Source organism: Panthera uncia, chromosome C2 (genome assembly GCF_023721935.1).
Source record: "Panthera uncia isolate 11264 chromosome C2, Puncia_PCG_1.0, whole genome shotgun sequence".
In the NCBI taxonomy this organism is placed as follows: Eukaryota; Metazoa; Chordata; class Mammalia; order Carnivora; family Felidae; genus Panthera; species Panthera uncia.
This window is the reverse complement of record NC_064810.1, coordinates 69,254,743-69,275,676: the sequence shown is the minus strand read 5'-3', so window position 1 is coordinate 69,275,676 and position 20,934 is coordinate 69,254,743. Positions and strand designations below refer to the sequence as shown.

At 45.2% G+C, this 20,934-nt stretch overlaps 1 pseudogene; it reads left to right on the top strand.

The window, feature by feature from the left end:
* The first annotated feature begins 1,852 nt into the window (after window positions 1-1,852).
* LOC125921577 (transcription cofactor vestigial-like protein 1) lies at window positions 1,853-20,856 on the top strand (annotated as a pseudogene).
* Window positions 20,857-20,934: the final 78 nt, after the last annotated feature.

The following is a 20,934-nucleotide window of genomic DNA, read 5'->3' as shown; positions in this document are numbered from 1 at the left end:
TAAAAGTGTCATGTGTGACCCCAAACTGAATAATAAAAATGAGTCTACTGGCCATGTAGATGTAGTATACGGATATACAGTCAATTCCAATAAAACGACAGTGTTATCCTGCCCACCTATCTATCCGTTGTTTACAGACGGCTAATGTGTAATTTATTCTGGGAGTCTTTTCTCTTGCAGAGATGGGTAATTAAAAACTTCTTTGCTGGGAATGAAGTTTCACCACACGCTACAACATGAATGAACCTTGAGGACATGCTAACTGAAATAAGCCAGACACAGAAGGGCAAATATTGTCTGATTCTGCTTATGTGAAATACCTTGAAGAAGCAAATTCATAGAGACAAAAAGTAGATTAGAGGTGACCATGGGCTGAGGAAGGGGGAGATGGAGAATTATTGCTTAATGGGTGCAGAGTTTCTGTTTGGGGTGATGAAAAAAGAGCAGTGATGGTTGCACAGCATAGTGAATGTAATTAATGCCACTGAATTGTACATTTAAAAATGATCAAAATGGCACACTTTATGCTATGTATCTTTCCATACCAAAAAAGCCTTTACTGGAGCAGGAGATGTTGGGACTCTTGTCAGTGTTCCCATGGTTTTGCCTTCCCTTTTGTTTTTAAAAGAACAACCTCTATTTTTAGGGATTTTCACACAAAGGCTCATGTGGGTGTGGGAAGTACTCCCAGCTGCCCTCCTGTTTTCAGAAGCCCACATGGAAGCCTAGCAAGTTATTTAAGGATTAGGAAATATGCCAGATTGGAAATGGAGATAATTTAATCCTCTGTATGTTAATTCAGTCCCCCCCGCCCCCTCCCCTGCAAGCTGGAGTCCTGGAAATCTTATTTCACTCCCTGGGGAAGTCGGTTCTCAGTCTTGCTGAAGGTGGTGAAGGGCAAAAGAGTTGCACTTTCTTCGAGTTGAGGGTCAGCTGGTGGTGTAGCCAGCCGCACGGGGGGACCTCTGGAGCGCAGTCTCCTCTCCTGCCCAGAGGCTTCTGCACCCGCCCGGGGGGCACGGGGCCAGTGTGGGAGTTGTGGGCCCTCGGGCTCCCCGCCCTTTCTCACTCTGGTGTGCAAGGTTGGACAATTTCTCAGAACTGCAGTGAGTAGGATCGCGCCGCGTCCTATTTCCCAGGGCTGGCCACCTCAGCTGGTGGCACTGAATTGGCCGAGGGCTGCAGCGGCAGTGGCTGGTCCGGTCACGTCTGAGAGCTAGCGGAGTCCCCACTTCCCCTCCCGGTAACTCGGCCGGGGCTCCAGATTCCCGTCCCCTCCTCCCAGGCCTGGCAGCTCTGTCGCGTAGAGCGGAGCCCTCCTGGGAGGCGCTAGGTGTGCGGGCCCCACCCTTGGGGAGGGGAAATCTCAGCAGCCCCTCCCTCTCCACCTGGCACCGAGGTTCCCGAATGAAGGCGTGGCTGGGGTGGCCGAGCCCGGACGAGACCCGCCTCTCCAGCTGGACAGGGGGACCCGCGCAGAGCACACCTGGTCAGCCACGTGGCGGGGGCTAGGGGAGCGGGGACAAGGCGGGCCCCGCGCTAGAGCTCGCTGATCCTGCGGCAGGTGAGGGTGGATGGGGCTGGTGGGTGGGGAGTGCACAGGGTGGTCTTGGGGACGACTCCTCTCCCTGGAGGAGCTCTGTCCGGTAGTAAGGGAACCCGGCGTTGCCACCTGCTCAGGTAATCCCCGCCCCGCCCCCGCGTCACGGGGCGCGCGTGTGCACCTGAGCGTTTGCACGCGGACACTCGGACGCGCGCGTGCCTGCCCCGCGCCCAGAAGAGGAATGGTGGGTTCTCCCCAGGATCGAGAGGCGGGTGTGGGCTGCTCCATCTGGGATTCGCAGAAGTGGGGATGCTGACTGAGACGCGCGGGAGCCAGGGCTGCGGACCCGGAGCGGCTCTCCGGAAACCTGGGGGTCCTTTTCCGCACACCGAGGGCCCGAGCGGCGGGGGTCAAGCCAGGCCCAGCGCGCCTCGCTCCAGACTCGCCTGGCTGTGCGTTGGCAGCGGGGCCGAGAGCCGCGGGGACCTTTCTGGGGTCTCCCTCACACCCAGCTCGTCTCCGCAGCCCGCCAAATCCTCGCAGTCTCCCGGCCCCCAGCTCCCAGCTCTTTTCTTGGAATACTCTTTCCCTTCTCGCCTTCTCTGGCTGCTGTCATTGATCGTGTTCTTCTCACATGACAAACTCTGCCCCCAAACCCCCCCTCATTCTCCCTTTTCTCCTTCCAAAATGTCATGAGCCCTGTCTCTGTCCCATCCCAGTGCTAGGGAAAGGGGCGAACAGGCAGGGCGCAAAGTCCCTGCTCCAGGGAAAGCTGGTTCTGGTACCAAGGGGAAGACTGCCCGTCTGAAGAGAACCAAGCTCTTATAATGATGCTCAGTCCTCTTTTGCTTACCTGCTGTCTCCACTCCCCTACCCTTTCTGGCCCTGCTCCAGAGGGGACCTTCAAAGAACCACCTAAACTCCTCTGTCTCCCTCCGCCCATGGACCAATCTGTATTCACTCACTACCTGCAACCAGTTCTAGGGAGCCAGTTCTGCCTTTGCTGTGGACAGAGGGGTTCACAAGGATGAGAGGGGAGTGTCAGACTGTGTCCTCTGGGGCTGGGTAAACTGGCAGCTGGCTCTGACCCCCATACTGAAGGAGCTCAGGGAAGAAAGCTCTGGGGGCAAGTGTGGCTCCAGGACAGCAAGGTGTGAGCACAGGGAGGTTCTGAAAGATGTGTGGAATAGATTTGGGTACCAAAGAGAGGAAAGGGGTGTTTCCAGATGAGGTAGAACAAGGTCCCTTCCTTGGTCAGGGCTGTGTGTGGTGTATGAAGAAAGGATGGATTCTACGGATGGAGGGAAGAAGAGCCAGCCTGACCAAAGATGGTGTTTACTTTCCAGAGGGGTCTCCCCACCCAGACCACCAGGACCCCATTTCCAGGAGAACAGCCCAGATGTCTCAAGTGCAGGAACTCTTCCATGAGGCAGCCCAACAGGTAGGCTTGTGCCTTGCGGGGGTCTGAGATCCAACAAGGGGCACCCAGACAAGAAGCTGAATGGAAACTTTATGGTAGACTATTTTAAAAGTAATTATCTCAGAAGTTTATTTTGGTATTCTCGCTTAATCAAGAAAATATTAAGCCAACTCTTAATCATCTGTGTGCAGAAAATCTTCTTTGGTATTATTTGTAATGGGTTTTGAATCCTGAGCATTCCTTCTTGCCCCATGGAGGTTTTCCATGAACAGAGTGAGGACTTAGATAATATGAACTCCTTTTACTTTTGAATCAAACCCGTGCAAGGAGGTAAATTTATTTCTGAAAAACTCATATATGCTGAAGCCAAATGGATTTCTGGATTTCCTGATGTCTGCAGGTCTTTTTTTTTTTTTTTTCTTTCCCTGTTGATCATTAGTTGTAGTAAATATTCAACATAGCTATGGAACTGAAGGAGTTCTCTGCAGAAATACAGTTAATTCCTTTAAAAAATAAAAAGCCATGCTTAGGTGTTAATCAGGAAACTACCTGCAGTGGTCTTGCTATTTAATGATCACTCAACCTTGAAGTTTTCACCATCCCTTGGATTTCTCTCATGCTTTGTAGAGAAGGGCAGGAGGGGTTCTGGCATTATAATGGGGTGCGGGGAATAAGCCTGCCATGAAGGGAGAGGATCAACTCAAGCCCTCAAACAATAGCAAGAGAGCAGGCTCCAGAACCTGGGGGTCTTGAGACAAAGGGCAGATGAGGCAGGAGGTGTTGTAAGTTGGTGGGGGAATCCAAACTGGCCAGTTACCCCCTCTTCAGGTTCATGGGTACATGTGAAAAATGCAGCATGGTGGCTGACAGATGGTGAGTACTCAGCACAGGGTACTGCTCCTCTCCCCCTGGCAGGTCCAGGGCTGTACCCCACACCCTTGTACTTAGCTCCTGACATTCAACTCTGCCAGTTTTCATGCTGCTGAGAAGTGAGAGACTGGAGACTCGGCAGAATGCCTGCCCAGAGCTGTTCTTTCCTGGATGGAAAGGCCTGTGGCCATGCTCTTTGTGTGGCCGAGGACCATTAGAGAGACCTTGATTTGTCAGGGGTCTTCACATTTATTTAGCTTGACCAGCTTCTCATGTGTTTTCTTTAGCTATGTAAGACTATACGTGAGTGTTAACACACTTCACATGTATTAGTGGACCACTTCTGAAATAATGGCTGCCATGTTGGGCATGAGAAAGATGCCTACATGAAAAATATGAGGCTCTTGTCCACAGGGATTCCAAAAAAAGAGACAAGATATTCTTGATTCATCTTTGTGAGAAGGATCTGTTGAAGCTCACCTGTACCCCTCTCTCCCCTGTTAAAAACCTTCAGTGGCTCCATGTGTCCGCTACTCAGAGCTCAAACTCCTTAGCTTAGGTCCTGCACAGGCTGATCCTGCTGGAGTTTCAAGCCTAGTCCCTTGAATCTTCTTTGTGCCCCACATGCCAGCCAAAAGTCACCATTCCCCAGGCTCTGTGCTTGTGTCTTTCCCCTTTGGTGGTCTTTGCTGATACTTCTCTCTTAACTGACTTGTCACTGGAACCCTCCAAGTACCTGAGGCAGTGCCTGGCATTTAAGTGGATGATGAATGTTAGTTGGTTGAGCAAATAAACAAGCAGTAGATGCCCACAATGCAAATTAAATTGTCATAAGTGCACCAAGAGAGAGTTCTTTTTATTTTTATTTACTTATTTCTAATATTTTAATGTTTATTTTTTGGGAGAGAGAGAAAGAGAGAGAAAGGGAGAGAGAGGGAGAGGGGGAGGGGACAGAGAGAGAGGGAGACACAGAATCTGAAGCAGGCTCCAGGCCCTGAACTCTCAGCACCAAGCCTGATGCGGGGCTTGAACTCACAAACCACGAGATCATAACCTGAGCCGAAGTCGGATGCTCAACCAAATGAGCCACCCAGGTGCCCCAAAAGAGTTGCTTTTAAAAATGTGGTAGATACAAAGGGCTTTGTATTCCCTCTCTCCATCTCCCTCTCCCTCAATCTTCAAATATTGAGGGACTGGACAGTGTTCAGTGTCAAGGCCTTTGGTGTTCACTTGATGCTTGAAATTCATCCTTTTTCTCTGTCTCCGTTGCACTGTCTTGTCCTGAGCACCATTTCTGAATTGGATTATTCATACTCTCCTAACCTCTTTCTCCACATTGCTCCTTTCTACAGCAGAAATCTATACATTCGACTGCTTTGCTAAAAGCCTTTCAATGGCTTCTTACTGCTTTCAGAATTCAGCTCAAACTCTTGGCCCCCAAAGCCTTCCATGATCTGACTCTGCTCCCCTGCTCCAGGCACATGCTCTATCACTGCACTTACTGTGTAGCATTGAAACAAGCTGTTCCTTTCCTATCTCCCTTATGGTTGTGAACCCCTGATTCATTGTTGCATCCTCAATACCTGTCATTAGTGTTTAGCATATAGAAAATGTTCAGTTAGTGCTGGTTCTACTTAACTGAACTGAGCTCACTAGAGATTGAGGGAGCTGCCATCTGCATTAGGTGTCGAAGTATTGGTGGCAGTAGAACATATATGGTGAAGCCAGGTAACACATCCCAGGCTGAACAGGTAGGAAAATGATACTACCGATTGGTGGGTGCTTATTACGTAATGAACATTTCATATGCATTACTTAATTTAATCTTCATAACACATTCTGGAAGAAATATGATTATTTTGGTTTGACAGATGAGAAAAACAGAGGCACTTAGAACCCAAGCGTGCTTATTGCCAAGGCCTTTCTTCTCTTTGTCTCTTGCCCTAGCGGTGAAACAGAGCCACTCAGATGGCAAACCAGAGGCCTGTGTGGAGAGCAGGTAGCCGGTTGGGTAGCTAACATGTGAAGCTGAACTCTGGGAGTGGCTGGCCCTCCAAGTTTCCTATGAACCTTTTTCTACCTTCACTCCAGCCTTGGTAGTCAGGAATTCTGCTAGGAGCTTTGGAGTTTGAAGGACGGAGGAATAAGAAGGCAGCACCCTGTGCCAAATCCTTCAGTTCAGATCTGCTCTTCTCTTGGTCACTGTGACTAGAAAGTAGCTCTTAGGATATTTGGCCACAGTGGTGATGCTTGTGAGTTAGGTGGAGAGGTGAATTAATGGACTCTTAGTTTCGCTTTAATTATCTCAAGACCAGGTGGTGTGTGCGTGCGTGTGTGTGCGTGTGTGTGTGTGTTGGTCAGTAGTAAGTGGACCAGCTGGGACCTGAGGCCGTAGATCAGGTTAATAGTATGGTGGTCAAGCATACATGGGCTGCCTGGATTCAAGTACTGACTAATACTTTGTGATTTGTGACCTTGGACAAGTTACTTAGCTAAGTCTCTGTTTCCTCACCTATAAAATGGCTACAATAAAGAGAGTTACAAAGATTAAAAGAGATAATTCATGTAAATATTTAGTGTAGTGCTTGGTTCAATAGTGAGCAGCCAGTGAATGTTGGCTAATAATAAAACTAGGGTGAGGAGTATGTATTTGTTCCAGAATGTACATAATGTACAGAATGATAATAAGTAATCAGAAGGTTCAGTTGGGGAATTAATGCAGAACTCAGCACAGCAAAGACTTGAATCCCAAATCCAGAATTATTTCAGTGGCTGAAACCAGAATGTGGGGCATTGTCCAGGATAGCAGGCTGGGTGGGCTGGGTGAGCTGAGGAAGATGGGACACTTTCTAGACCCAGATGGTTGTGGAGTGGCTTGAGATTGTGTGTAAGTATGTGTGTATGTGTGCATGTTTGGGAACCTACTGAATCTCTGGCAGGTACAGGTCTTGTTCTGGCAACCTCTGTCCTCAGGTGCTTCACTAACATGACTTGAACCTGAGAAGCTGGGTTCCAAATTCTGACTTTGTCACTGGTTGTGCTGGACCTTTGGGCAAGTTATTCAGGGCTCCAACTCTGCTTCCACAACTGTGAGATGGGGTGGGAGTACCTGATTTTCAAGGCTTTTATGCCATATGTGTAAAGATCTGGCCCAGAGCCCGTCACATGGTGAGCACTAAATACAGTGTGTGTTCAGTGACTGGATGAAGCAGATTTCACACTGAAACCCAGTAGAGTACACTGTTTGTGAAACATGGGCCTGGGAAGTTAAGGAACAGCTGGAGCCAGAGGGAGGAGAATGGAAGGCTAAAAACCATATATTCCATGCTTGTCTCTGCCAGTCCCTGGACAGAGAGGACTGTGGTGGACATGATATGTCAGGAAGATTAAGCTGGCAGGAGAAAGCAGGTGGCCTGAGACAGGGAGAGATAGCAAATAGACATGCTCAGTGAGGTCTGAAGTCCAGCAGGATCAAAAGCTTTTAGCATGGGGAATAGTGAGAATATTGAGCTCAGCTTACCGTGGATTTATTGAGTGCATATTATTGCCAGGATCTTCAGTAATAGCTATTGCTGGAGATGTTAAAACTGAAATCCCTTAACTGCTATGGAATAAGGAATGCCTCCAATGAATCTGAGGTTCTTGTCTTCCTTCTCCCAGGGTTAGATGGTCTCCAGAGAAACTTAAAGGGGACCTGTGTTACGCTATGGGATGCAAACAAGTCACCAAACGCTGCAGATTAGCTAGTATGAGTGACTTGTGTTCTTTCCTCCCCATCTAGCTTTCTTCCAAGAGATTTGGCTCCTGTAGGAATAGTCTATGAGGACCCTTCTTTAGGAAATCTGGTTGCTAAAGTCTGGCTGACCTGAGCTTATCACCCTGGAAAAGAGCCTGATGAAGACCCAGGAAGTAGGTGCCCTGGTAGAGCCATGGCATCTGGCCTATGTGTAGGAGGAGGTGTTTCCAGGTTGACTTCCGGGGGGTGAGCCGTGTCTGACCCTGAACATGCCCCACCCAGCATTGCCTGACTTCCTTGCCCTCCCTTTCCTTTCTCTGTCCTCTCATCCTGTGCTCTCTCCCTGTTTTCTCTGCCTCAAGTCAGTGGCGTACCCAGGTTAGCTTAGGATGGTAAGGGCAAAAAAGAGAGTGTGGTCATATTGTGGGACACTGGAGAGCAATGAGGTAGCACTAACAAGAGAGGCAGATAGAAGCAAACATTTTAAGAGGCAGAGGGGTTCTCAGAGACCGCTGGCCCAGTCCCCTTCCTCAGCATGTCAAGAAACAAGGCCAAAGGTGTTGAATGACTTGTCAGAAGACATGTGCAACAAGTGGCAGAGATAGGCTAGAACCACAAGTGCTAACCCGTACCACAGCTCTGGATTTAGCGTAATGCATCCTGTCTTTAGGTTATAGTATAATTTTGAGCATTGGTGTCAGGCTTCATTGCAAAAGCTTTGCTTTGGTTTTCTGTGCCCCCATCAGCCAGTGTACAGTGAAGAACTGGCTTGTGTTTTTGCCATGTGTTTATCAGGCCTGTTTTGGAATCTTTAAAACACCAATATTCGGAGTGAGCCTTGGGAGCCACATGTGAGGTTCTAGGGTATTGCTTTGTTAGTATGTAGAGAAATGAATATAACTAAGGAGAAAGGAAAAGGGAACTTAAGACAAAACTGCTCTGTTCGCCCCTCCTTTTACGGATAAAGAAACTGAGGCCCTAAATAGTTGGGCAGAAGAGAAGGGCTCACATCAGGGGTCTCGGGGGTCCTTGGAGCCATGACCCCTCTTGCCTTCCCAGTTTTTGTAGAGCATGAAGCTTGTCTGATTTTAGACATTGTCTTAAGATACAAATCACAAATACAAAATTAGGTATAATCTTTGGAAGGGACTCCATGCACATGAAGCCTTGAAGCTTCAGCTGGTAGCTTCACTGCCAAGCCACCAAAGGTACCCGGACAGAATGAACTTTTGGAGATGGCAGAAGAAAAGAGGCTCACAGTCCTGGAATCTGGGAGAGAAGAAGGGACAGAACTGGTTCTCAGTGTTGAGTCTGAGGCTTTCATGTGGGCACTGTCACCCTTCCTGCTCTCACCTCTTTGTTGCTCTCTCTTTCCATTTTATAGCCCTTGTTTGCTACTTAGCCTAGAAGGTCAACCCCAAAAATGACATTTGAGCCAAAAATGCTGCATATTTGTACAAAGGGGAATGGAGACATTTTATGAATGAAGGTTCCCTAGAGACTGTGATGGAAGTGATTCTTCACTGAAATGAATTAAGTACAATCCTGTCTCATTTATACCCACAGAATCTTCATTTATGGAGGGGATTGAGTGATGACATGAAGAGGTCAATAACATTGAAATTTTACTATTTTCATTTCCCAAAAGAAGGAGGTGAGGATCCCATGCCATGCATGGCCACAGGGGAAGCATCAGGCTCTGGCTAGGAGGCAGAAGCAGGAGCTAGGGGAGAGCCTGGACCACAGCCTTTTCCATGGGAAAATCAGGGCAAGGCAGTTTAGGATTGGCTAGTTGGAATACTTCTGGTGGGCTTTGGGCTATGGGGTGTTCTCTAGTTGCCTAGTGCCTGGCCCTGGGGTGGGTTAGGCCAGGGGAAATATTCACTTGTTGTATGAAGGTTAGATAAAAAGGGGTGATTTGGGAGACAGACTCAGAGTTGGTTGGTTTGCATAGGAAAGGCATGCTCCTGGCCAGCCCTCTCCTATCTCTAAGAATTGGTCAGCCCTGGGAGGGTCAATCTTTCCTCGGTCAGCAAGATTTTTAAGATGTTATAATGTCATAAGATATAGGAAAGGAAAAAGATGATTCCTACATTCTGCCTAGCTGTGAATGGACAGACTAGGAGACTTATAACTTCTTACTGCCTTAGGGTACATTTTATTCATGGCCAGATATGTAAAAAACACAGTCCTTGTCATCTTTTAATAGGCTGGGGCTTGTAAGGAGAATCCTACTAACTCTGAAATACTATTCTTGTAATTTGAGTAAGGTGCCACTAGGTGGTGCTTACTCCCTGGTGTGGCCTGATTGAACGTTGTGACTTCCTATGGGGTGGATATTTTTCCATTAATTTTATCCTTTCTCTAACCAAAATATATCTCTTCAGGATAACAGTTGAAACACCAGATACTTCTACATTCACAGAACAGTATTAAATAATTGTAGTAAGATTTAAGGAAATATACATACCCGAGTATAATTCAATATCTCTTTTTGCTCCTCAATCATTACCGAGTGTACAATTGAAACTAATTCTTAATTTTTTTCTTTCTGAGTTTTAATACCTAATCAAAGGACTATGGTGATTATGGATTTAATACCTAATCAAAGGACTATGGTGGTATGCTTTAGAATAGTTTGACAAAATTCTTCAGAGGTGGCACCTATATAGGCTCTGATGCATTTCCAAGAAAATAATGCTTGGCATTTCTATTTCTCAGGAGAAAGGTCCTATTTTCATTTCTTTTGTTCTTATTTTGGTGTGTGCATGTTTTTTTTCTTTACAGGCATAAAGAGAAAAATATAGTGGTGTAAAAACCCCTGGTCTGTGTAAAAAAAAACCTGTGATGTTCTTTACTAAACAGTCCCTGTCAGCAGTTACAGGACTTAGGTGCTTTCTGATAAACCGGAGGCACTGGTGGCCTTAGCAACCCTCACTCTGGAAAAAATAGTTATGTCTGGTGCAGGTGATAAATTTGCTCTAATGTGAATCCCAGTGTCTGTAAAATTTAACCTAAAACAGAAAGCCATGTCTCATTTTGAGTAAGCTTCACTTTTTATTTTAGGCAGTTACAGTAAAGAACAACACATAGCAAAACCACATTATAATTTCTCTTAAAAGATACACAGATTTTAAGAACAGACATCAATTTTACAAAAGACTTCACTTTAAGTATCCTGTCCATCTGACACATTTAAAATGTGACTCAGAGGCGCCTTGGAGGCTGGATTCGTTGTCTGATTCTTGATTTTGGCTCAGGTCATGATCCCAGGGTCATGGGATTGAGTCCTGTGTCGGGTTCCATGCTGACAGCATGGAGCCTGCTCTGGATTCTCTCTCTGCCCCTCCCCTGCTCTCTCTCAAAATAATTAAATAAACATTACAAAAATATGAATAAATAAATAAAATGTGATTCAAACCACAGGTATCTTTTGGTGCTGCAAAAAATGAGGTTGAGTTAAAACCAGGATTACTGGGGAACCTGGGTGGCTCAGTGGTTAAGGGTCCAATTCTTGATTTTGGCTCAGGTCATGAGCTCACTGTTCATGAGATGGAGCCCCATGTGGGGCTCTGTACTGACAGTGTGGAACCTGCCTGGGATTCTCTCTCTCTCTCCCTCTCTCTCTGCCCCTCGCCCGCTCGCTCACACACATGTGCATGTGTGCGCTTTCTCTCTCTTTCAAAAATAAATAAACATAAATAAAGTATAGGAAATTTACCTGGGTGGCTCAGTCAGTTAAGCACCCAACTGGCTCAGGTCATAATCTTGTGGTTGGTGAGTTTGAGCTCTGCGTCAGGCTCTGTGCTGACAGCTCAGAGCCTGGAGCCTGCTTCAGATTCTGGGTCTCCCTCTCTCTCTGCCCTCCCTTGCTCTCTCTCTCTCTCAAAAATAAATAAACATTAAAAATTTTTTTTTAAATATCAGAAATTTAACTAAATCCCCATGAACTAACAGATTAGACTATAGAAGGCCAATTATGAGATTTCTTTCTTTCACTCTTCTCCCTACATTTTCTCTATCCATCTATATCTCAGTTCCCTAAACAGCCTTAATATCCAGTCAAGTGTAAGTAAAGAACTATGTATGACACTTTCCGCAAAGGAGATTTACTGTTGTTTAAGAACAACAAGGGGTGCCTGGGTGGCTCAGTTGGTTAAGTGTCTGACTCTTCATTTCTGCTCAAGTCATGATCTCACAGTTTGTGAGATTGAGTCCTGTGCTGGGCTCTGTGCTGACAGTGAGGAACCTGCTGGGGATTCTCTCTCTCCCTCTTTGTACTTGTGCACACACACTCTCTCTCAAAATAAATAAGTAAACATTTTTTAAAAAGTACTGTATGCATGTAATAAAAAAACAATTCAAACAATAGAGAATGATATAAAAAGTTAAGTCTTCTGCCCTTCTTCCTTCACCCACACTTTCCAGAGACATCCACTGCTTATGCTTATGGTTTCTCATTTTTATTTTGCATGGTGGTTATCATTGTACCTTTAAGTAATATATTTATGCCTTCATTTCTTGACCAAGTTATCAGTTTATTAAAAAATTTCTTTAATGTTTATTTTTGAGAAAGAGACAGAGCATGAGTGGGGGAGTGGTAGAGAGAGAAGGAGACACAGAATCTGAAGCAGGCTCCAGGTTCTGAGCTGTCAGCACAGAGCCTGATGCGGGGCTCAAACTCATGAGCCATGAGATCATGACCTGAGCCAAAGTCAGACACTTAACCGACTGAGCCACCCAGGTGCCCCAAGTTATCAATTTATGAATCATTTACTTATTGCTTCCTGATCTAACAAAAAGAAGACATTGGAACATTTATTCTTCCATCCCTTTACCCCATTTCCTTTCTAATTTTTTTATTAGTTGGATTATTATTTTTACATTGTCAAGGTTTATAAAATTTATATATTTCTTCCTGTAATTATAATGAACATTTCCACATTTGTTGTAGTTGTTTATAAAAATTTTAAACCTAGAAATGGCATTTACGGGCAACTGGGTGGCTCAGTTGGTTAAGTGCCCGACTTCAGCTCAAGTCATGATTTCACATTTCGTGAGTTTGTCCCCCCTCCCCCACCCTCGCCCGTGGGACTCACTGCTGTCAGTGCAGACCCAGCCTCTGTTTCCCCCTCTTTGCCCCTTCCCGGCTTGTGCACGCTCTCTCTCTCTCTCTCTATGTGTCTCTCTCAAAAATAAGTAAACATTAAAAAAATTTAGGATGGCATTTACAATAGTGAGGGGTGTGTGTATGTTTAACTGGATAACCAAGTGATATTCTTGGACTCATGGAGAAGAAAACATGATATTAAGTTATTAAAGCTTTGCTGCCTCTGAGCAACAGGGTCTTCATTTCTTTCAAGTTTCCTTTCATTATCCTGGCCCTGTGTGGCTACAGCTGTTTCTTATATAGTATGTCACTCTGTTTTGTAATTCTCTTTTCTTCTGGGGGACGGTAATTTTTTTCACGTAGGGATCAGTGGTACTAATTACTCTTCCCTTGTCTAAGTATAGAACTGTGGGAGGCCAAATTGTTTGCATGTATTTCAAAAACATTTTACAACAGACTGAACGCAGAAGTAGATATGAGAATCCAGCTGTGTTGTGTCAGACCAGACATTAAGATGATAGGCAAAATGTATAACAAGGCCTCTTTTCATTAAACTTTTTTGTTTTGGAAAGTAGTTATTTTTCATGAGAATAGGTAATTTATTTTAACAGATAGTGAGCTTATTATTACTGTTATATTGAAATGATTAATAAATATTTAAAAATATCTTCCTGTAAGTTTCTAATATGGTAAATGTTGATAGATATAACACACCTAAACAAAAAGCTCTCTCTGGAGTCCTTGATAATTTTTAAGAATGTAAAGGGGCCTTGAGACCAAAAAGTTTGAGAACGGCTGTTCTAGGGATTAAGTGTACAAATCAAACTTTTCACGGTTTATTTAGAGTTAAGACTGTACCACGTCAATGTAAAATGCAGGAACTTGGCAAGCACCTAGGCCCTTTACCAACCCTGTCTTCAATGTTGTAAGTGCCATACACATGTTACTTCCATACACACGACAAAGGCTCCAAGATAAAGTCATGGCCAGTGATTGCCCTGTCTGTGTCCACGCCCAGGGATGGCCGGCTCTGCACTTGGAGTTTCTCAGGTGCTTTGGAAGGCAGCCTTTCTCTCAGCTGCCCTGCTTCTCCTTCTTTTGCTTCTTCTTACCCCTCTAAGCCCATCTGTAGAATTTCCTCAAATGTCTAATCTGCTGCTGGCACTTGTTTCTTTTCCCCTTCTAGTTATAAGTATACTTTTACACTTAAAAAAAAAACACAACACATCTTTTCTGTCATTTTCATGGTAATTTGGAAGGCACAGCAGTGCTTTATCTGCCATTTTGAAAGAGGTGTCTAATGTTACTTTCTAAAGCACATTTATTCATTCATTCATTCATTCATTCATTCAGCTAACTCACATGTAATAAAAATCTGTTTCATGTTGGGCACAGGAATACACAAGCTATTTTTTTTTTTATAAGTGTCTGGGCTCCTTGTATAAATATAGCTTTTGTTGAACTTACTATTTATTTATTTTTAAACTTTAACATTTTGATAAAATTTCATAGTCATAGAAAGTTGCAGTAGCACAAAGAATGCTCATATACTCTTGACTCAGATTTCACCAGTTGTTAACATTTTGTCCTTTTGCTTTATCATTAGTATGCCCTCTGTTTCTATTCCATTTATGTATATATATATACACATATATATATGTCTACATATTCTAATATATATTATATTCTATATTTTTCCCTAAACCATTTGCGAGTAATTTGTATACACCATGTACCTCTATCTATGAATTCTTCAGTGTGTGTTTCCTAAGAACAAGAATTTTCTTTTGCCTAACCACAGTATATTTATCAAGATCAGGAAATGTAATATTGGTAATCCTATTATCTAATCCATCATTCCACATTCCAGCATTCCAGTTTTGCCAGTTATCCCCCTAATATCCTATAACATTTCTTCCCTGGCCCAGAGTCCAGTCCAGGATTACACATTGCACATAGTTGCCACGTCTCTACCTTTTTTTAAAATAATTTTTTTATTAAGTTTATTTATTTTGAGAGAAGGTGAGGAGGGGCGGAAAGAGTGGGAGAGAGAGAGAATCCCAAGCAGGCTCCACACTGTCAGTGCAGAGACTGATGTGGGGCTCAAACTCACAAACTGCGATGGGGCTCAAACTCACAAACTGAGATCATGACCTGAGCCCAAATCAAAAGCCGAATGCTCAACCAACTGAGCTACCCAGGCACCCCATACTATTCTTTAATCTAGAACTGTTACTTAGACTTTCTTGGTCTTGCATGACCTTGACATTTTTTGAAGAACACAAGTCAGTTATTTTGTGGAACATCTCTCACTTTGAGACATGACCCCTCACAATAGGATATAGGTTTTGTATTTTTGGCAGGAATGCTCTAGAGTGATAGTTGTGTTCCTCTCTAAGATGTACAGGACTTCTGTTCATCTCATTTTTGGTGATGTTCACTTTGGTTATTTATTTAAAGTGGTGTCTGCTAAGTTAATCCACTCTAAAGTTACTGATTTTCCTTTTGTAATTAATAAACAATTTGTTGGGGATACTTTGAGACTGTGGAAATATCCTGTTCCTCATTAGTCTTTCACCCACTGGCATCGGTATCCATGGATGATTCTCTTTTTTTTTTTTTTAAAGTTTATTTATTTATTTCGGGAGAGAGAGAGCATGCACATGCGTGCATGAGTGGGAGAGGGGCAGAGAGTGGGAGAGAGAGAGAATCCCAAGCAGGCTCTGTGCTGTCAACATAGAGCTGGAAGCGGGGCTTGATCTCACAAACCGTGAGATCATGACCGGAGCTGAAATCAAGAGTTGGACACTTAACTGACTGAGCCACCCAGGCACCCCAGTCATGGATGATTCTTGACAGAATCAGTTGTCACTGTCATGATTACAAAATGGTGACATTTCTAATGCCATCACTCCTTCTACAGATGCCAATCAGTCTTCTACTGTAATGAAGGACTTTCCCTTCTTCCTCATATTTTAATTTATTCATTTATTTACATCTGCATGGACTCAGATTCTTATTTTATTACATAAATATTCTCCTGCTGTTATTATTTTGATGCTCAAATTATTCCCGAGTTGGCCAGTTCCCTTCAGGCTAGTTCCTATGTCCTTATAACATATCCTTTTCTTTTTCATCGCTTTCTTGCTTTCTGGCACAAAATATTCCAGGCTCATTTTGTACTTTCTCTTCCCTAGCCTTGAATCAACCATTTCTCCAAAGAGTCTTGGTTACTTAAAGCAAGGAATAGGGGGCATCTGAGGGGCTCAGTCAGTTGAGCATTCGACTTTGGCTCAGGTCATGATGTCGTGGTTTGTGAGTTTGAGCCCCACATTGGGCTTGCTCTGTCAATGCAGAGCCCAATTAGGATCCTCTGTCACCTTCCCTCCACCCCTCCCTGACTTGTGCTCTCTCAAAAATAAATAAATATTTTTTTAAAAAATAAAAAAATTTAAAAATTAAAAAAAAAGAAAGTGAGGAATGGTATTTAAAGACCAAGATCTGGGTGCTAGGTATGTGCATCGCTACTGGGGTGTTTCTGCTTATAGAGCCTTCAGGTGGACAGAGAGAAGGCATACATGCACACACACACACACATCCAGCTCTACATTTTTCTATCTATATTAAAAACCACAAGTTCAAACTGATACTTCTCATTCCAGTCCATCACCCAGGGTTCATTCTTCTGTTCATTCCTCTTTCTTTTGTTGTAATTCCCTTCTTCAACCGTGAGAAACTTAACTCCCATATATATTTACTTATTTGCTCAACCCTACAATTCATAGAAAGTAGATTCAGAATCGAACCTAGTTGTCAAAAACAACCTTTATATCTAGAATTTAATATTTGTACTTATTTTTGCCTTTAGACTGAGAGCACATAGTCAAAGAACCAGTTATTCTGGTGAGTTTCTTTCCCACCTTCAGCGTGGTTACGTTCCTTGCCTGAAATACAGTCAGGCTAACTTATTTCTCTGCGTTCTAATTTTTCTCTCATCCTTATTGATTTGATTTGATTTGATTTGATTTTGAGTATGTAAAACAATAACGTGATTCCAAATGTCAGAACTACTCATCACATAACAATTCTTAAATAGGTATAATATCTGTTGATCCACTGATGTCCTCAAGAATAAACCTTTTGCAGTTGATATTTAGCTGGTTTGCCTATTACTGAGGGAAGGCGTTAGGACCCATGTTGCTCTGTGATGTTAAACTCAAGTAGACTTTCTAGTGGCAGCCTGAGTCCTGCAAGAAAGGCTCTGCCCTTTTGCCAAGGAGGCTGGGAAGGGCAAGGGAAGCTCCTGTTAAGTGGCCATGGCATTGCTGCTGTGGGCTCCTGCCATTTGTGGGATGGTATCAGGTGTCCCAGGCACTGTGCCTTTGGGCTCTGAGTTCAGCGGGCAGAAGTGGCTATTCTGGGGAAGAATCTGCCGTGTGGTTCTAGGAGGCAGAACTATCAGCATCAGTGTTTTCATGGCATAGGAGGGTCTTGCTCCTCCTGGGGCTGTGCAGTTGTGGGACCAGGTTGTGCCTTTGGAGATTATCAGCCTTGGGCAAGGATTAGGATGCACAGCACGGAAAAACCACAGATCAACCTTGTAGAAACTACTGTATATAGACTCTGGCTTTCAAACTAGTTCTGTGGCAGAGGAGACCCACATTACCACGAAGATCTCGCATTTCTAGCAATGCTTAAATCAATATTGACCAAGGGTGCTGCCCAGATTCGAATCCAGGGAAATCAGACTTTGACCACTCCATGTGGATCCTGACCTCCTCTGCTGCAGAACCATTTCCATTTCTAGCATCGGTTGGGCTGACAGAACACTCACTGGGTGTCCATTCTAGAACTAGTACAGTACAGAAAGGGGCTAATTTTTCCAATGCTGGTCCTGGGCGTGGGTTCGGAAGGCAGCTTTCAGGGCTGAGCTACAGAGCGAGGATTTACCCGAAACATGAGGACAAGTTAGGTGGGGAAAATAGAAAATACATGGTCAGTAAGACCTCTTTTCTAACTCTTCTTCCTGACTTCCCTGAGGTGACCTTCACCCACATTTAAAATTGTCTGTCGTGCCTCATGCTTGCAAAAGCTGTCACAATTATCATCACATCTGAACTGCACAGAACCCCTACAAAGCAAGTATGTGGCTGTCTGCATCTCAAACAGGTACCACAGGTGGGCCCCGGCCCCTGGAGCCCCTGCCCAGCTCCTGCACATGCGGTGCCTGTTCCGAGCCGTAGGAGGGGGCCTGCGTCTTCACATTTCAGCAGCAGCTTGGCATATTCTCTGATGTGTAATTAATAAATAATTAGCTTTCTGAAAGCAAACTTCTGGCTCGTGTGTATATTCCAGGCACAATCAGTCTCTGTGGGGAAGGGACAGGCTGTGTCTTGCTCTGACCCTCTCCCGACCTGAGTGGGCAGAAGTAGTTTCTCACCTGGTTTCTTTTCCTCCAGCTGCCATTAGAGAGAAAAGGTACCATCTCACATGTCATGTGTGTTCCTTAAGGCCTGGCAGGTGGTCTGCTGGCGGTGGCTGCAAAAGTCTCCTGGACGTGAGCACATATCATTGCCTACCACAGAACTTTTCTCTCTCACTCCTCTCAGTTTACTGGGTGCAGGAAGCTGAGTGTTTCCTTCTCTGGGCACATTTCATGTACAATTTTCCTGCCTTTCTAGATACCCTGCTCAAGTGTAGAGATTCTCTAGTCACAGGAGAAAGACTTCTATCTCTGAACTACAGTACCCAGCACACAGGCATGGTGTTTCCAGTGTGGGGTGCAGGCCCCTGGGCTCTGAGGACAAACCCTGGCTTCCTTCTAGTCCTGAGAGCTGGGGAAGGAAAACCCTTGCAACAAGCATGAAGGTAGATGTGCCCCCTGGAATCTGCCAAACTTGTCCTAGCAGGCTGAGGGTCCTCAGGACAGAGAGAAACTGATCTTTGAGCTTGGGTGGCTTTTTTTTTTTTTAAGTTTATTTATTTTTTAGAGAGAGAGAGATTGAGGGATGGACAGAGAGAGAGGAGAGAGAGAGAATCCCAAGCAGGCTCCCTGCTGTCAGTGCAGAGCCCGACATGGGGTTTGCATTCACAAACTGTGAGATCATGACATGAGCCAAAGTCATGAGTTGGACGCTTAACCAACTGAGCCACCCAGGTGGTCCTTAAGCATGCTTATGGTGCCCATTCTGAGGGGTTTTGTTTCTCACTCTTTTTTGTCTTATTTCTTAGTGTCCACCTCTGCTTCCCAGTAGGCTCCATATCAGATACTGCCACTTCCCTTCCTCACAGCCTGTTATGTCATGGAATGTGGAATGAGACTTATATTATTCTGGAATTGATGCCTGGGGCCCAGATCTGAGGACGATGAGGTTCTAGGAGAGTTATCAATAGCTGGGACCAGACCTCTCCCCTGGATAGTTCCCCGAGATAGCTTAGAACTGGAGCTGCTCAAAAGTGAGCCAGGCAGCCCTGGCTGTCATGATGCACCTTGGCCCAGCCTGGTCATAGCATCTGGCTTTCTCAGGTGATGGTTGGGATTTAGGCTGTCACCTGTGTCACTCACAGTGGGAAGAAATGGGGAAGACTGTTGTCTTCCTGCAGAGACCTGTAAAGACTGAGTGGAATTCCCAGTGTGTTCTTTTCACCTGTTTCCAGGGGGACATTGGCAGCATAGTGGTTGAACACTTCTCTACAGCTCTGAGCGATGTCAGTAGCCCCCAGGGATTGAGCCCCTTGAGCCAGAGTGAAGATGTGATTCTGAGGAGTGATAGTGACCTGCCTCCAAATCAGTGGCATTTCTCTTCTCAGTAGACAAAGCCATAGACAGAGTATATTTTGCATATGGTACCACCAACTGCAGCTTGAATGGGCCTGGTCCTGGCTGTGGATTGGTATCCAGTGTCCTGGGCAGGGAGCCCCTCCGTTCAGTCTGGTGAGCTGTGACATTTCCACTCCCTAACCAGGCCCAGCTTGCCGGAGCCTGGCTAATCTCACACCTTCTCCACTGGGCACATGGTGCCAGAGCCCCAGCCTGATGAATACAATGAGCCCTTCCTAAGTCTCTTCCAGGAAGCCAGATACCTAGCTAGCCCATCCTCAAGAATCTGCAGTGTGGGCGGATTGCAGCTCTGCCCAGATTGGTAGAAGACAGGATTGCTTTTCAGTCTGCCTCCCAGCTCAGCTCTGTAAGGAAATCTATTTCCCCCCTGAGCATGGACCTGCCTGTGCCAGTCTTGCAAGTGAAAAAAAAAAAAAAAAAAAGCCAGTCTACAGAGAGAACAAATCTGTTCTTCTATTGAACTTCAGTTTGTAGAGGAGAATACTTTTTTTCTAAACCTGCTCATGATTCTCTACTGTGACTCTGGAGGGTCTAGAGACTGTCCTTTTCTCTTTCCTCCATGAAAGAGGACTGTGTGAGGAGCAAGTTTCTGTTTCCCTTCCTTAGCACCTATGTCCCCTGGAAGGGGTTTTCAAACTAAGTGAATCCTCAGCATCTGAAATGGTTAAAAGAGAGGTTCAGGGATGGGGACCATAGAGGCCCACCTGCTTGCTCGTTTCACCCACCCTGCACCCACTGCCCTCCCACTTAGAACTCACTCCTCATAACCCTCTACCCCACAGGGTCTTGCAAACTGAGACTGACCGCGTCATGTCTATGGGGTTGTATCATTTTGCCAACTGAATGGAGACACCAGGAACAGCCTGAAGCTTTCTAGCCTTACCCAGACGGTGGTCAACGTCACTCCTGCCTCTACCAAAACCAAAATGAAAGTGGGGTGGGCAAGACCCCTTGAGACAGGGTTGAGACTGGGCATTCCTTGCATCCTCCAAGTCTGGAAGGAAGCTGAAAGTCTCAGAAGGCCCTCACAAACCAAATGCTTACACTTGGAAATTTTGATTCTTTGGTTCTAAAAAAGTGATTCCAAATGGAATTGCTGACAAATCTGAGGTCAAACTTATTGAAAGTTAGTTAGTTAGCAAACTGCCCCATCTTAAGCTGAGCCTGCAGTAAGTTCTGAGATGCATGGGTTTCTGTCTGCCCTCACTCTGAGGATGAGGCCTGTGGCATCTGACACCCTACAGGTGTTCATCTGGACCTTGGCAACACCTCACAGCCTTCCACAGGGGCCCAGCTGGCTTCTGCAAACAACATGACCTTTCCTTTAGCTATCTAACTGTTAGTGACATCTGGGAACTCTTGGCTAATTTTTTGGCACACAGCTGTTGGGGCCACCCATGTGGATCCCCACAGC